General features: G+C 47.1%; 1 protein-coding gene across 1 annotated transcript in view; it reads left to right on the forward strand.

Annotated features, from left to right (window-relative positions):
- Positions 1 to 18,426, forward strand: part of LOC115100267 (probable ATP-dependent DNA helicase HFM1) — a 109,961-nt gene that overhangs the window by 24,163 nt on the left and 67,372 nt on the right. The gene's annotated exons all lie outside the window — the stretch shown is intronic.

An 18,426-nucleotide genomic window follows, 5' to 3' on the forward strand; every position in this document is an offset into this window, starting at 1 on the left:
AGAGTTAAGTGGTGTGCTGCAAGGATTAGTGTTGGGACCGGTGCTGTTCAATATCTTTGTGAGCGATATAGCGGAAGGGATAGAGGGTAAAGTCTGTCTATTCGTGGATGATACTAAGATCTGCAACAGGGTGGATGCCCTTGAAGGAGTGGAAAGATTGAGACATGATTTAAGAAAGCTCGAGAAGTGGTCCGAAACATGGCAGCTGAGATTCAATGCTAAGAAGTGCAGAGTCATGCATCTGGGGTGCGACAACCCAAAGGAACTGTATGTGCTGGGGGATGAAGGGCTGATGTGTACAGAGCAAAAGAGGGACCTTCGGGTCATAATGTCTAGCAATCTGAAGATGGGAAAGCAGTGTGACAAGGTGATAGCTAAAGACAGACGAATGCTGGGCTGCACAGAAAGAGGAATATCTAGCAAGAAAAAAGAGGTGATAATTCCCTTGTACAAGTCCTTGGTGAGGCCCAACCTGGAGTACTGTGCTCAGTTCTGGAGTCCTGTATCTTAAGGGAGACCGAGATAGGATGGAGGCGATTCAGAGAAAGGCGACCAGAATGGTGGGAGATCTGCATCATATGACCTACAAGAACAGGCTGAAGGCCCTAAATATGTATACCCTGGAAGGGAGGAGACACAGAGGGGACATGATACAGACCTTCAGATACATGAAAGATATAAACGAAGCACAACTAAAAACTAACCATAGAAAACATAGAAATGACTGCAGAAGAAGACCAAACGGCCCATTCAGTCTGCCCAGCAAGCTTTCACACACTTTTTTTTTTTTTCCTCTCATATACTTATCTGTTTCTCTTGGCTCTTAGTAACCTTTTTTATTCTATTTCCCTTCCACCCCCGCCATTAATGTAGAGAGCAGTGTAGGAACTGCATCTAAGTGAAATAGCTTAATTAGTTAGGGGTATTAACCACCACAAAAAGTAAGCTATACTCATGCTTATCTGTTTATCCAGACTATGTAATTCAGTCCTTGTTGGTTGTTGCCTGAATATAGATCCACCTTTCTTCATTCCCCCCTGCCGTTGAAGCAGAGAGCTATGCTGGATATGCACTGAAAGTGAAGTATCAGGCTTATTTGGTTTGGGGTAGTAACCGCCGTAACAAGCAAGCTACTCCCCGCTTTTTTGTGAATGCAAATCCTTTTTTCCACATTTCCTCATTGCCGCTGAAACTTAGAGCAATGTTGGAGTCGCATTAACCGGGTGTATGTTTATTGAATAAGGGTATTATCACCAGGTAGTAGCTGTCGTTCTCGTGAGCCACCCACTCTTCATTCACATCCTCTAGACTTTATGGATCCACAGTGTTTATCCCAAGCCCCTTTGAAGTCCTTTACAGTTTTGGTCTTCACCACTTCCTCCGGAAGGTCATTCCAGGCATCCACCACCCTCTCCGTGAAGAAATACTTCCTGACATTGGTTCTGAGTCTTCCTCCCTGGAGTTTTAAATCGTGACCCCTGGTTCAGCTGATTTTTTTCCAACGGAAAAGGTTTGTCGTTATCTTTGGATCATTAATACCTTTCAAGTATCTGAAAGTCTGTATCATATCATCTCTGCTCCTCCTTTCCTCCAGGGTGTACATATTTAGATTCTTCAATCTCTCCTCATAAGTCATTCGATGAAGACCATCCACCTTTTTGGTTGCCCTTCTCTGGACCGCCTCCATCCTGTCTCTGTCTCTTCAGAGATACGGTCTCCAGAACTGAGCGCAGTACTCCAGGTGAGGTCTCACCAAGGACCTATACAAGGGATAATCACTTCCCTTTTCTTACTCGATATTCCTCTCTCTATGCAGCCCAGCATTCTTCTGGCTTTAGCTATCGCCTTCTCACATTGTTTCGCCGACTTCAGATCGTTAGACACTATCACCCCAAGGTCTCTCTCTTGCTCCGTGCACATCAGCCCTTCACCCCCCATCGAATACAGTTCTTCCGGATTTCCACACCCCACCTTTACAACTCTTACAGAATGCCTCAGCACGCATCATTACAAATTCTAAAAAAAAGAGACCACATTACGCCAACACTTATAGAACTTCATTGGCTTCCAGTCAAATCGAGAATCCTATACAAAACCTTATCCCTCATCCATAAATGCATCATAAATGAAAACACTCACTGGATCAACCCTCCACTCATACCTCCATAAGACCGACTCGTTCCAACCATCAAGGAACGCTCCGCCCCCCTTCGGTCAAATCCACCAAACTCACCTCCACTACTAAAAGAACCTTTTCTCTGGCTGGCCCCACCCTATGGAACTCCATGCCTCCACCCCTAAATTAAAAAAAAAACTAACAACCTGGTTTTTCTACAGGCCTTTCCCTCAAATACCTCTCATTATTGAACCTCCGCCTATGTGAACAAACGCTTGAGTTGTTCTACACTATATTGACTCCAGGTTTCTTTCGAATTCTTTTGTAAATAATTGTTTGTATATACAGTTATTCCTTTCCATTTCCTTCTAATTTTGTTAATTTAATAACTGAGCTTATTCTCTCAAATACCCCTTACTCCTTACCTGTGACATCCCCTCAAAACATTGTACTTATTTAATCTGTTACCGCAAAACATTGTATCTAGTTAATCTGTATTCCGCCTTTTTGCCACAGTTTTTTGTTCTTTGTAAAGGCTATGCCAGTCCTTGCGGCGATGCTGTTTATGTGTTTTATGTAAACCAATACGATGTGCAAACGGTTGTTGGTATATAAAAATGCTAAATAAATAAATTAAATAAATAAATATGCATGACTCTGCACTTCTTGGCATTGAATCTCAGCTGCCATATCTTCGACCACTCTTCCAGCTTCTTTAAATCCCGTCTCATTCTCTCCACTCCTTCCGGCGTGTCCACTCTTTTGCAGATCTTAGTGTCATCCGCAAACAGACAAACCTTACCTTCTATCCCGTCCGCTATGTCGCTCACATAAGATATTGAACAGGACCGGTCCCAACATCGATCCTTGTGGCACTCCGCTTAACACTGATCTCTCTTCAGAGTAAGTTCCATTTATCATCACACATTGTCTTCTGTCCGTCAACCAATTTGCAATCCAGGTCACCACCTTGGCACTCACTCCTAACCTTCTCATTTTATTCACCAGCCTCCTGTGCGGGACCGTATCAAAACCCTTGCTGAAATCCAAGTAGATGACGTCGAGCACTCTTCTTTGATCCAACTCCCTAGTCACCCAGTCGAAAAAGTCAATCAGATTTGTCTGACAGGATCTTCCCCTGGTGAATCCATACTGCCTCTGGTCCAGCAAGTCTCCCAACTGTAGATAGTTCACTATTCTCTCTTTCAGCAGCTTCTGCATCACTTTTCCCACCACCGAGGTGAGGCTAACCGGCTTATAGTTACCAGCCTCCTCTCTGCTCCCACTCTTGTGAAGCGGGACCACCACCGCTCTTCTCCAATCACTCGGCACCACTCCTGTTTCTAGGGATCTATTGAACAGATCACACCGGTCCCGCCAGCATGTCTCTGTGCTCCCTCAGTATCCTGGGATGAACCTCATTGGGCCCCATGGTTTTGTCCACTTTCAGTTTCCCCAGCTCTTCCCACACATTCTCCACTGTAAACTGATTTACATCTATTCCAATCCCCTCCAGTTTCTTGTTAACTAGTGACTGTCCTTCTCCTGGGTCCTCTTTAGTGAACACCGAACTGAAGTATTTGTTTAATATTTCTGCCATTTCTTCGTCTCTCTCTACACATTGATCCTTTTCACCTTTCAATTTCACTATACCACTTTGAACTTTTCTCCTTTCTCTGATGCATCTGAAAAATGTTTTGTCACCTCTCTCTATCTCTTTGGCAATCCTTTCTTCCACTTGACTTTTTGCCATCTGGATTACTTTCTTCGTCTCCCTCAGTTGTACCATATATTCTTCTTTGTGCTCCTCCCTTTGGGCTCCTTAATATTTCTTGAATACTGTTCTTTTAGCTTTTATTTTGTCAGCCACCTCCTTTGAGAACCAGATAGGTTTCATTTTCCTTTTGCTTTTCTTTACTTTTCTGACATATAGATTAGTTGCCTTGATGATTGCTTCTTTTAGATTGATCCACCTTTCACGTTCTCCCAACCTTTTAGTTCTTCCTCCAGGAGCTTCTGTATTACATCAAAGTCTATGTTTTTGCAAAACTGCAAAACTCGTGCCTCTTCTACGTATCCTGTGTGTGATATGAAACCATACCGTTTGATGATCACTGGTGCTGAGGTGGGCGCCCACCTGGACATCAGAGACATTATCTCCATTTGTGAGCACTAAATCGAGTATAGCTCCCTCTCTCGTGGGTTCATTTACCATTTGTTTGAACAAAGTCCTTTGCAGGGCATCCACTATTTTCCTAGCGTGTAGCAGATGGACTCAAAACAAATGGGTATAGTGTGCTCGTGCTAGCAGTTGGAGACGGGTACACATACCCCCACAGGAAGTGTAGCAAATCAGTAATTTCCGTCTCCAAAGCAGTTTGGAGCTACCTCACGCTCGCTGAGCGTGTTTCCAAATTCTAAACGACTAAATTCATAGAAGAAACCTACTGAAGACGAGCCCCACACTCCTGTGGTGATACCAGGCGGTCACTCACCCAGTTGAGTTTCCCGAGCTGACTTCCGTGGTCCCTCGGAGGTGAGAGCCTCGGTCCGGTGGCCGGTTTGTGGCAGGGACCTAGCCCCCGAGTGAGAAGGGCTCGGGCGTGGCTTGGCCCCCGAGCGAGACAAGTTTGGGCGCGGCCTAGATGCAGCCTCGGTCCCGGCGTGGACTTGGCCCCAGAGCGAGAGGAGTTCGGGCACGGCCCAGAGGCAGCGGGTGCACTTCCTTAAGAGCGGCGGTGAAGGCACTCACCCTCTCCCCCCGCAGCCGGAGACCGCCCGGGTCACAGCCGGGAAGCGCCGAAGACAAGGTAAGGCGTACATCTTTACTTGGTCTCCGAGGAAGTGCGGACTGGTTGGGCCTGCCTACGAGGCAGCCCGCCAAGGAGGTCGCCATTTTGCCTGCCTACTCGCCTTCGCCAGCTAGGCGCACGTTGCTAAGCGCATGCGATAGACACACGCGATAGGCGCACGTTGTTAGCGCACGTGATTGGCGCACGTTGACTAAGCGCACGCTATTGAGATACGCGCCCATTTATAAGACGCCCGATCATAGGCGCCCATTTATAAGACGCCCGATCATAGGCACACATTTATAAGACGCCCGTTATAGGCGCACATTATAAGACGCCCGTGTTTAGGCGCACATTATAAGATGCCCGTTATAGGCGCACATTCTCACGCGCCTAGTATAGGCGCATGCTGTCCAGTGCATGCTGTTAAGCACATTGTTAGGCGCACATTATTGGGTGATACCGATTTTTAGGCGAATGGAGCATAAGAGAGCCCAGGCGTCCGCAGAGCCGGCACCTCCCGAATCATGCATGACAGCTCTAAGCCTCTGCTCAGCATGCAACCTCAGAGCCACACAGAGCGAGGAAGCAGACTCACTATGTGCCCAATGTGAGGAGGCCATGGGAGTTCCAGGACAGGACCGGTCCCAGCCCAGCGGTTCCTCAGGTAACACACCGGACAGCAGGCCGCGGCGAGCAGCCAGGGAACCCGAGGGACCTGGTGCCCATACGGCCAGATCCGGCTTCGCTTTCCTGGGTAGAATTATTCAAGGGGATTCACGCCTTTGTCCAGATGCAGTCTGCTCCTCGAATGGGTCTTTCCGTTCCGGTTGATCCGGCCCCTGGACCCTCGAGACCTAGGCACGGCTACTCGCCACCCATCAGCCCCAATTATGGGGATTCCGATTTCTCCGAGGAATATGAGGAGCCCCCCGAGGAGGGAGACCTTCCCGCGGAGATAGAACCATATCGGACCATGAGACGCTTCTTTCGGAAGGAGGATCTTCCAGGCCTGGTCTCACAGTGCCTATCAGAACTGGCCATTCCGGGCCAGGACACCCCAGGGGACCCCAAAATGAACCCCATGTTAGAGGGCCTGCGCCAAACGGCTCACCATTTTCCCCTCCTACAAGCTGCACAGCAGCTAATCGATCTGGAATGGAAGGCACTGGAGGCCTCATTCAAAGGGGGTCGGGCCTTGGCAGGCATGTACCCTCTGGATCCGGCGTCCAAGGAGCTGCTGGCGTGCCCCAAGGTAGACGCCATAGTTAATGCAATCGTGAAGCACACGACCATTCCGGTCGAGGGGGGAGCGGCCCTCAAGGATACCCATGACCGTCGCATGGACACCATTCTGAAACAAGCCTTTGAGGTAGCAGCCATGTCCCTACGAATCGCGACTTGCTGCACCGTGGTGACGCGTTCCTGTTTATCACAAGCAAGAAACAACACCCCGGGAGAAGATATGGAATCAGCTCTCGCATTTCTCACTGACGCAGCCTCCGACCTCGTCCGTTCAGCAGCCAAGGGAGTGTCCTCCTCAGTGGCAGCCAGAAGACAGCTGTGGCTACGCAATTGGGCGGCCGATTCGTCCTCCAAGACACGACTCACAAGAATGCCCTTTAAGGGTTCCCTACTGTTCGGCAGCGATCTCGAGAACTGGACTACTAAATGGGGTGCCTCCCCATTGCCCCGTCTACCAGAAGACAGGTCGAGGAGGAGCCCGCGTTCTTTTTCTAGACCATCCAGAGGTAAAAGCTCTCAGCGCTTCAACCCTTACAGGACTCGCTATCAAGCACCTCGTTCTCAGGCCAGGAACCAGCCCTTTCGGGCTAAGCACAACAAGAAGAGAGCCGGCTCGGCTTCTGTTCCCAGCCGCAACCCACAATGACAATCAGCCGACCCATCCGGGGGTAGCAGCCATAGGGGGCAGGCTAACCCTCTTCTACCGCAGGTGGGTCGAGATCACTTCGGACCAGTGGGTCCTCGCCATCATCCGAGAAGGTTATTATCTGGATTTTCTTCGGCTTCCGCCGGACAAGTTTGTGGAATCTCCTTGTTCACCTCTCAAGAAAGCAGCGCTAGAAGTGACCTTACAGAGGCTCCTGGCCCTAAAAGCCATAATCCCAGTACCTGCAGGAGAGATAAATTCTGGGCATTATTCCATTTATTTCATAGTACCCAAGAAGGAGGGCACTTTCAGGCCCGTTCTGGACCTCAAGTCAGTCAATCGACACCTACGGGTCCCCAGCTTTCGCATGGAAACTCTGCGGTCTGTCAAGAATTCAGTACAGCCAGGGGAGTTTCTCACCTCCCTAGATCTGTCGGAAGCTTATCTACATATCCCAATTCATCGGGATCACCAGCGCTATTTACGCTTCAAAGTCCTGAATCAGCACTTCCAGTTCCGAGCTTTACCCTTCGGGTTAGCCACCGCGCCGCGGATCTTTACCAAGGTCATAGTAGTAGTGGCGGCGGCACTCAGGAAGGAAGGAATTCTCGTCCATCCCTACCTGGACGATTGGCTGATCAGGGCAAATTCACCGGAGGAAAGCCACCGGGCAACCAACAGAGTTATAGCTCTTCTGGAAAGCCTCGGATGGGTAGTCAACATAAACAAGAGCTCCCTACAGCCGTCCCAGTCGCTGGAATACCTAGGAGTCCAATTCGACACCCGAGAAGACAAGGTCAGCCTGACCTCCAAGAGAAAGTCAAAACTCCGGAATCATCTGCAGGTCCTGCTGAGCGCCAGCTGGCCCACAGCTCGGGATTATCTACAAGTCCTCGGCCTCATGGCATCCACTCTGGAGGTGGTGCCATGGGCGCGGGCTCATATGAGACCATTGCAACGCGCCCTTCTATCTCGATGGAGCCCAAGATCACAGAACTACACCATACACCTACCTCTATCAGCCAGAGTGCGGAATCAACTACGCTGGTGGTTACAGCCCGGCCACATGAGCCGGGGGTCCAGAATGTCCTCCCCAGCCTGGATTCTGCTCATCACAGATGCCAGCCTAAACGGATGGGGAGCACACTGCGAGGGACTCACCGCCCAAGGGCGATGGACCAGAGAAGAGTCAAGGTGGAATATCAACCGACTAGAGGCATGGGCAGTCAGGCTAGCGTGCCTGCGATTTGCCCACAGACTTCGCAACAGAGCGGTCAGAGTGATGTCAGACAATGCCACCACGGTGGCATACATCAACCGACAGGGCGGAACCAGAAGCCAACAAGTGTCCCTAGAAATAACTCCCCTGATGATTTGGGCAGAAGCAAATCTTCAGGACATCTCCGCCGTCCACATCGCCGGAAAGGACAACACTACAGCAGACTTCCTCAGCAGAGAAAGCCTAAACCCGGGGGAGAGGCAGCTGTCACCCACAGCCTTTCAGATAATTGTGGATTTCTGGGGGACGCCAGCCATGGACCTGTTAGCAGACAGGTCCAACGCTCAAGTTCCCAGATATTTCACCGCAGGCGGGATCCTCGAGCTCAAGGGATCGATGCCCTGATACAGCCGTGGTCTCAGGGGATCCTGCTATATGCCTTTCCTCCATGGCCCCTGCTGGGCGCCATTGTACATAGGATTCAGCGACACAGAGGCCTAGTTCTTCTAGTGGCCCCGGACTGGCCAAGAAGACCCTGGTACGCAGACATGAGAAGACTACTGGCAGGGAATCCTCTACCTCTGCCTCCTTACAGGGACCTGCTACGGCAAGGCCCCATCCTCCACGAGGATCCAGCTCAGTTCTCTCTTACGGTCTGGCCATTGAGAGGGCTAGACTGAAGAAAAGAGGATACTCAGAGCCGGTAATAGATACACTTCTCCGAGCACGCAAGTTCTCCACAACGCTAACATATATCAGGATCTGGAGAGTTTTTGAAGCCTGGTGCGATTCTCACAGCACCAATTCACATGCCGCTAAGATTCCTATCATTTTGGACTTCCTTCAAGATGGACTTCAGAAGGGTCTGTCCCTCAGCTCCATCAAGGTTCAGGTAGCAGCGCTGTCTTGCTACGGTCCCAGGAGTGACTGCAACACCATTGCCAAACACCCAGACGTTTCACGCTTCCTGAAAGGAGTCAAGCACATTCGCCCGCCACTGAAGTGGCCAGTGCCCTTGTGGAACCTCAACCTAGTATTGGAATTTCTAGCGGGATCAGCCTTCAGGCCCCTTCGAGGCCTGTCTCTCCATTTGTTAACCTTGAAGATGGTGTTTTTGCTGGCCGTGTGTTCAGCACGCCGCATCTCAGAGCTACAAGCACTGTCCTGCCGTGATCCATTTCTCAGAATCACTCCAGAAGCTATCCATCTTCGCACAGTTCCATCCTTTTTACCCAAAGTGGTCTCCCACTTTCACCTCAACCAAACCATATCCTTGCCTACCACGGAAGGTTTGAAGAAGTCGGAAGAAGGTCGAATGTTACGCCGACATCGGCAGACTATTGTCCAGATACCTGGAAATGTCTGAAGCAGTACGAAAGACGGACCACCTGTTCGTCCTTCATAGTGGGCAGAAGCAAGGGGAAGCGGCCTCACGGCCCACCATTGCCCGCTGGATTAAAGAAGTTATCAAGGCAGCCTATGTAGAGGCAGGAAAACCGCCTCCTCTATGGGTCAAGGCTCATTCTACCAGAGCGCAATCGGCCTCTTGGGCAGAAACTAAGATGCTGTCGCCTGCAGAGATATGTAAAGCGGCGACGTGGTCCTCCCTCCATACCTTCTCCAGATTCTACCGTCTGGACGTCCAGGCCAGGGAGGACACAGCATTTGCGAGGGCAATCCTAAACGGTCCTCGGGCAGCCTCCCGTCCAGTCCGGGAGTAGCTTTTGTACATCCCATTTGTTTTGAGTCCATCTGCTACACGTTAGGAAATGTTGAGATTACTTACCTGATAATCTCCTTTTCCTTAGTGTATGCAGATGGACTCAGCATCCCGCCCGGCTGCCGGTATACATGGGGATTCGTCGACTCACGTAAGACATGTTTTCTTATATAGGGCATCCACCCTGCCGGGTGTCGACGCCTTCCGGCTGAGTACACTGGCGGTCTCCAGCTACCATCAATTGGTCAGGGTAATCCTGTTCATTTAATCGATCGGTCAGTCACACATATATCCATAAAAGCTTTTGCAAGGAAGATTACTGATTTGCTACACTTCCTGTGGGGGTATATGTACCCGTGCTGACGTCAGATCCGTCTCCAACTGCTAGCACGAGCACACTATACCCATTTGTTTTGAGTCCATCTGCATACACTAAGGAAAAGGAGATTATCAGGTAAGTAATCTCAACATTCTCTACTATTGTTAGATTCTGCAGAAGGGATTCTCCAGTCTACATCCGGCAGACTAAAGTCCCCAATGATCACCACTTCTCCTCTCTTTCCCATCTTTTGGATGTCTTCAACCAGATTTCTGTCATGCTCTTCCTTTTGGTTTGGAGGCCTGTAAACCACTCCAATATAAATGGATGCCCCATCATCTTTTTTTAGGTCAGCCCATAGTGCTTCTTCATTTCCCCATCTTCCTTGCAACTCAGATGCTTGGATATTGTTTCTGACATAAAGAGCCACACCTCCCCCTTTCCTGTCCACTCTGTCCTTCCTTAACAAGCTATAGCCTGATATTGCTGTATCCCAATCATGAGATTCCATGAACCCTGTCTCTGTGATAGCAACAACGTCCAAGTCTGCCTCCATCATTAGGGCTTGCAGATCTGGGATTTTATTGCTCAAACTACGAGCATTTGTGGTCATAGCTTTCCAGCTTTTCTCGTTAAGGTTACTGCTTTTCCTGGACTCCTTTTGAGACTTTAGTTGAGTTTTGTTATTCACTTCACTCTTTCCCTTTGCAGTTGTGCCACTGATGACAGAATCATCCATCACAATGAGCTTTTTCCTTTGGTTACTGATCTGGAATTTCTGTATGCATTGGGTTTCTTCTCTCTTCAATCTTTTTTTCAAAAACTTCTTCAGTGTTTAATATAGAGAAGGCTTTTTGTACTTGTTGCACTTGATACAGTGTGTGTCTCCACATCACAGGTCTAATTCTACCAGAGCCCACTGTAATCCTGGTTTTTATTGAGTTCCTTAATGTCCTGTGTGAGTGGGGCTAAGGATTAAGATGTGAGTGAGGCTAAGGATTAAGATGAAGCTAAGGGTTACAATATGAAACTCCAGGGAGGAAAACTTAAAATTGAATGCCAGGAAATATTTCTTCACGGAGAGGGTGGTGGATGCCTGGAATGCCCTTCTAGAGGCGATGGTGAAGAAGAAGAAGACAGTGAAGGACTTCAAGAGGGCATGAGATAAACTCTGTGGATCCCTAAGGAGCTAAGGCATGGGGGTTAGCAGTAACAATGGTGAAGAAGACGACGGTGAAGAATTTCAAAAGGCATGGGATAGACTGTGCATCCCTAATGAGCTAAATCCAAGAAGCATGGGGGTTTACAGAACAATTACACTGGGTGAGAATGTATAGTCTGGTAAATATAAAATACAAAACAATTACATAATATACAACATCCTAGCAATACTATCTGCTTCAACAGAACAGGGGGGTGGGAATTGGAACTCTAGTGACAAGAAAAAATGGACCTGGACTAAAGGTCTGTGGATCCCAGTACAAAATAAGATTGCTGGGCAGACTGGATGGGCCTTTTGGTCTTTTTCTGCCGTCAATTTCTAAGTTTCTATGTATAAGTGTTGCGTCTGTCAGTTTCAGACGGATTTGACCTTTGTGCCTCACCTTTCTTCCTTCTCTCTCCTCAAGCCTTGGGAGGTTGGCTGCCACCGCGTCTTCTTGCCGCTCTCCCCGATGTCCCCGGATTGGCAACGGCGATGGTGTTCGCCATATTTCTCCTATGGGCCTCCTAGGGTGCGTGTGCGCGCGCATGCCACCCACGTCGTTATTCACGTCATGGCGGGAACCTCGGGGGCGTCCCCTCCGAGTGACGTCAGCACATCCTGGTATTTAGCCTGCCCTTCGTTTGCTAACAAACTGAGTTAGCAAGGATTGGATTCGCTCCGGTCTAAGCTGCTCTGCCGCTTTCCAGCAGCCGCTGGAAGCACTCTCTCTGCCCTTCGGGGTAATTCATCACTAAACTGGGTACCCGCTCCCTGGGGGCCCATCTTCTCTCTTTCAGGTACCTATCTGGGAAACCAGGTACTCGCTCCTTGAGGGCCTGCGCTCCCTACACTGGTGTCTGAAACTGCTTCGCTTCTGCCTGCCAGGTTCTCCATCAATACAGCTAACTACTCAGTAAGTACTAATTCTCTCAGACTGTTCCAGCTTCAGCGCTTGGAGTCTACATCCGGGTTCTGCCTCTGCTACCCTGCGCTTCCTTTCATCTACTCAAGAGTGGGACTGGTCTCCTCTGCCGAGGACCCCTGGACTGCTTCTACTGGGTTCCCTTACTACTGTCCACCTCGGGCAGTACCATCAAGCTGTATAATAAATACAAATTCTCTATGTCTGCATGTATAGAGTCTAGTTAGTACTGTGGTTCCTCACGTGGCTCCTCCCCGTGGGAGTGGCCATCTCCGCAGTACCCAAGAATCCACTTCAACACCTCAAAACGCTAACAGTAAGGACAGTGGGAGTCAGTGACAATCTCTCTGTGGGCCATTGTTGGTCAAATCGGTGAGTGGCCAAGAGCAGAAAGGCTGCAATTCTAGCTTCAGGAGCCAAGGGAAATTGCTGCGATATAGAGGCTGCAGGGAGGAGAGGTGAGAATAGCGGCTGTAGCCGTGGATGTGCCAATGACAGGCTCCCTGCAATATGAAGAGGCTGCGTTTTGAACTGCAGGAGCTAGTTGCAGGCTCCCCCAATCTGAGGAGAGGCAGGAAGTGTTCCTGAGGGGAAGGGCTGGAGCGAACAACTGCGTGTTGAGCCATGCAAATGCCAACCCTCCCACAATGAACTTGGCCGCAGTCATGAGTCTTTGAACCTAGTGCTGCTGTGAGGAGAGAGGGAAGCTGCAGAAGGCATTGGGGGCTTACAATTTAGGCCATAATCCTGCTGACATCCAAGATGACATCTGCAGGACCCATGTCTGGATCAGGGGCATATAAAAACATTTTAAACACTACAGGCCCCGGGGCTGCTAATCAATGGATTTCCCAAACAGCCACGAAGCAATAAATCCCCATGGCCACATTCTCAGCTGACTGCTCTGCGCAGCGATGATCGCAGCACAGGCAAACAGCTGAGTGCTGCCTTCTTACCGCTGGTGGGCCGAGGGAGTCTTGAGAGCCTTGGGAGATGATTTCTGCAGCAGCAGTATGGCCCTTTCTTCTTTCCTGCGAACCTGGTAAACTTCTCTTCCTCTTCCGGGCCGCAGGGGTGGGAAGAAGAAAAGGCCATGTTGCTGTTGCCAGCTTCTACAAACACTGCTGCCATTCCACTCTGGGCTTGAATGTGCTGATAGCAAGGGCAGGAATGGCAGCAGTGTTTGAAGAATTGAGTGCATCTCACTGGGGTGAGGAGAGGGAGGGAAGAACAGTTGGAGACCAGGAAGTGCGTGACACACCTGCAGGTGCTTAGCGATACACTGGTGTGTTGCAACACACCGGTTGAGAACGTTTGCTCTATATAATAAAATGGATGCTATGGATAATCATGTAAGAACAAATAATCTTAGACTTCTGAACTTTCCTTTAACTAGGCTTTTGGCCCCCAGGAGCTATTTAAGGCACTATTTAAGGGGTACTTAGGGTACCGGAGGAGAAGCTTCCTGGAGTCTTTCATATGTTTTATCTGCCAAAAGGGAAGTGAAAGGAAAATGTGGAAGAAGGGGGCCTGGACATTGTTTCACCACCAGATAGTTTAGATCTTTCAGTCTATTTAGAAAGTTCATTGGATGAGATTACATTGAGACAGGGTCAGAACGAGCCAGATAGGTGGCTTGGGAAGTTTAGAGTGACACTTCGAGGAGTGGGGGAGATGTTCCCCACTCTCCCCTAGCGCCCCAGCAACAGAGCACTTTGTTCCCTCAGCAACAGATGCTGCTAGGCCCATCTTCCCTTGAACCAGCAGGTGGTAGCTTCTGATTCTGAAGGATGGTCCCTGCTGGCTCAGCTCAGCCTTCGACCGCCTTTCTTGCCCCCAGTGTTTCCGGCTGGCCTGCCCCTTAATCTGGTCCTGCATTGAGAGCTATATTAGTGGTTACCTTATGTCTAGAGTCTAGTTGCTTAGACTAGACTATATTTTAAATTTAGGAATGTGCCTTTCTATGATCAATCTGTAAATTATTTTAGGACATGGCCAGATCCATCCAGCATTGCAGGAAGACATTTATTCTATTGCAAAAACATGTGGTGCTCTGAGAGCCACATTTTTCCTTAAATTTCTATGGGTTTAAAGAGTAAATTTTTTTACCCTTCTCAGAACGTTTTCTGCAGGATAAAATAACTGGTTCAAAACTTCTATCATCCCTGTGACTGGTCCTTAAAGGCCAAGTTCAGATGGATATCTTTGGCACTTTTTCTTTCTGTAATTTGGGTTATGCTTCTTTTTTTTTTTTTTCTTTGATACTATCCTCTTGCTTCCTCCCCCATTATTGTGGACTTGGTTTCTAGTTAAATCATGTGAAATTTCTTATAGATTGATGATGATTGCATAATATTGTATTGTGATGATTATATTTCCTTTGTGTTTTTCTTTTTCTCTTCGATTTTGAAGCTTTCTTGATTCACATTGTATTTTTTTTTATAATTGGATGTGAAAATGCAAAAAAAAAAGTTGAGAAATCACTCTCTTCAGCCCCAAAGTCTCATGATATCTAATATTTGGAATCACATATATAGAAACCTCCCTGGAAGCTCCACTAGATGGCTCTAGTTTAAACCTTGAGTTAGGATTTAGTGATGGAGCATCCAATCCTGAGCAGTACCTCCAGTGAGGTTGGTGGATTTGTCAGCTCCAGCCTATATAAAATCAGGTAGAGGGAAAAGATATCTGGTATTATTCGGATATTAGGAAACAAGGAGTCCTGTTTTTGAGTTTTGCCTATTCCAGGTACCAGGCCTCATAGTTTGGGTCTTGGGATAGGTCAGAGATAGTCCTGTGCAGTTCACAAGTTTTCTGGTTGGATTGTTTCCATCCTTGAGTTTTCAGTGATTTTGAGATATTTTTTTTTAGTTGCTTGTGAGATTCCTGGTCCCTGATCTAGGGTAAGGTATTGAGGAAAAAGCCTTTCTGGGGAAGACCAGGAGAAGAGAAAATCTGCTAGTGCCATTTGACTGTGCTATCATCCAACCGTGGATGATAGCACAGTAGTGATGCTCTGCAAAGAGAATCCCTTGTTTGGTATTTTGAGAGAGACTTTGTTTTTCCTGATTTTGTGAGAAAGTTTTTTCTCCTGCCATCCTTCTTGCTCAATGGAGGGGAATAGAAGAGCTGACATTTCCTCTACTGCCTGGATCTATTGAATAAAGACCCTAAATTTGCCAATGGAGAGGAGAGTCTGGAATAAGAGTTTCTGAATACCTGGAAACCCCACCGGAATGTCCACTTGGGGAAAAATATAGAGCAAGTAAAATTTGGAGATGGAAAACCACCCCTGGATCTCAGGTACTGCTGAGATCGGGATATCCTCACATCAAGGATACCCCTACACACTTGGAATATTTGCCAATCCAACCCTGGAGGATAAACCTGTTTCAGGATCTATTTGTTGAGGGACCCATCATAGAGAAGAGGAACAGGATGGTGGAAGTAACTTATGGACATGGATGTAACAAGAAACAGATGTTTGATGATTACATTGGAAGACATTCAGTAAAGTTGTTATTGGAATACCCAACACATATGTCCAACTTTCTTGGTTAAAGCCCCAAAGTAGGGGCTACACAAGGAGGGTAACTTTCATACTGGTGCGCAGGAACACATTGGTGCATGTGCACTGGTGCATGCCCAGGAATGTGGCCATTTTATAACTTGTGTGCATATATGTGCAATTTTTTTATAAAATAACTTGTGTGTACAGGTGTGCCCAATTTTAAGTGGGTGCGCACCTACACGCGTAAATCCCACTTCTACCGTGCAAGTCAGGAAATTTTAAAAAGGTCATGCATTCATGCCATTGCCAGTTTCACCAGTTCGTCCAGTTAACAGCTGAGTCCTCCAACTCCCCTGGTTTGATTGTCTGCACTCCCTCCAGTTACCCCTGACCCTTTAAACCCCTAAGAAATGGCTCTTTCTTTTTATTTTTAAACTTATACCTCCTCCATAGCAGAAGTAAACTTATGCAGCAGGGAATATGGACATGCGCCCAGGCACATAAGTATTTATGTGCACATCTCTTGGCCATGCCCTGAAATACCCATGTCCCGCCCAAACCATGCCCCTTTTTGAAAACTTTGGAGATGCGTGTGCAGCAGGAAGTATGCGCACATCTGGGTGGCTTTAAAATTAGGTGGGCACAAGCGAGCCTGATTTGTGCGCGTATCCCTTAATTGATGTGTGTGCTGGGCTTTTAAAATGTACGTCATAGCTTCTTGTGGTAATGTTTGGTGGTTTTTCCCATTCTGCTGATATTTATGGACAACCTTTTTCTAAAGAATGTGCATGAAACAATACCAAACAACACGATAATCTCTGAAATGACTGAATATGGGATATCTTTGTAGAGGTTTTATATTGCTTGAATGTTTCTGGCTTTCTTCATTTTTGATTCCTGATATTATGTCTCTAGAGTCTAGACAGAATATTGGAAGAAATCCATATTAGATATTTATTTATTTATTTATTTATTTATTTATTTAATTTCTTTTACTATACCGATGCTCAAGACTAGGTCTTATCGTACCGGTTTACAATGTAACTGAGGGGAAACCAATTAACATCAAGGTAGAAAGTAAAGTTACATTAAACAGGGAGCGTAAAACCTGGGCAATGGAAGACAGTACAGAGTTTAAACTAAGAAACAATTAGAGAGAGATAAATATATAAATCTACAAAAAAACTGTAGGATACATAAACATAGGTTTATCCTAGGCAGTTATTAGCATGGTATGTCCAGAGGGAGAAGGAAAGGGTGAGGTTGGGTGGGGGGGAACGTGAGAGGGAAAAGAGGGGGGGTAGGGATTGGGGAGGGGTGGGGGAGTGAGAGTCAGTGATGGTTGAGGAGATCCTTCAGCGGTAGGCTTCTGCGAACAGCCAGGTTTTCAATTTCTTTCTGAAAGTTGAATGGCATTGTTCTTGGCGTAAGTCTTGGGGAAGTGAATTCCAATGTAGTGGGCCTGCTGTTGAAAGAGCTCGCTTGTGAATAGTGTTGTGGACCGATGATTTGTTGGGGGGGGCCTTGAGCGAACCTTTGTAGGCAGTTCTGATCGGTCTTGCGGAAGTATGTAATTCAAGTGGGAAGGTGAGTTGGAGAGTGGATTGCTGGTAGACGGATTTGTGGATGATGGTGAGAGCCTTGAAAAGTATTCTATATTGGATGGGCAGCCAGTGTAGGATTTTTAGTATTGGTGTGATATGGTCCTTGCGACGAGTGTTTGTAAGGATCCTAGCCGCTGCGTTTTGCAGCATCTGAAGAGGTTTGGTGGACGAAGCGGGCAGACCAAGTAATAGAGCGTTACAATAGTCGATCTTTGAAAACAGTATGGCTTGAAGCACCGAACGGAAATCCTTGAAGTGTAAGAGCGGTCTAAGTTGCTTCAGGACCTGTAGCTTGAAGAAGCATTCTTTGGTTGTGGCGTTAATGAATTTTTGAAATTCATTCTAGAGTCAAGGGTGGCCCCAAGATCTCTGACCTGGTTTGCTAATGGGATGCTAGCATTATATTTTATATTATATTTTATAGATTTGATGTCTTATCTGACATTCAGTATTTTTAACAAATCTTATCCTTTTTCCCTAACAAATAGGTGCTAATGGCAGGTTTATACCTCAAAAAGCTTGCAGTGTAAGAGAACGATGACAGTGTTGATAAAAAGATACTATATCAGGGAGCTTTTCCAAGTGACTATGGATAAAACTGCAATAATGGTGTTTTTAATATCTGGTCCTTTTAATATTTTATTTTAGATGTACTGTTTGTAATTGTATGTTTTACTTTTGTATTTTATGTTATGTTTGTAATTCGCTTAGCGTGACATTGTTATTATAGGTGGAATATAACTATTTTTAAATAAATAAGACTACAATCCACAGAAGGTCTCCAGCAGACTTGAAAGAGTTTGAGCTTTTCTGTGAAGAATGGGCAAAAACTGCACCATCCTGCTGTACAAATCTGATAGACACTTATCCTAAATGGCTCATGGCTGTTTTTGCTGCAGAAAGGGCTTGAGTCAAGGGATGTGAAGGTTTGTGCAATCAAGGCTATTTGATTGTTTGTACTTAATTACTTTTGGAATACTTCTATAATTATTTTTTTTTCACAATGAAATTGTAGAGAATGTTGTGTAGCTTGGTGAAAAAAACTACTTGCATTTTGATTTGTAAATTTTGTCCAGCAGAATGTGAAAAATGTACTAGGGTATGAAGATTTTTACAAGGCACTGTATA

Source organism: Rhinatrema bivittatum, chromosome 10, assembly GCF_901001135.1.
Source record: "Rhinatrema bivittatum chromosome 10, aRhiBiv1.1, whole genome shotgun sequence".
NCBI lineage: Eukaryota > Metazoa > Chordata > Amphibia > Gymnophiona > Rhinatrematidae > Rhinatrema > Rhinatrema bivittatum.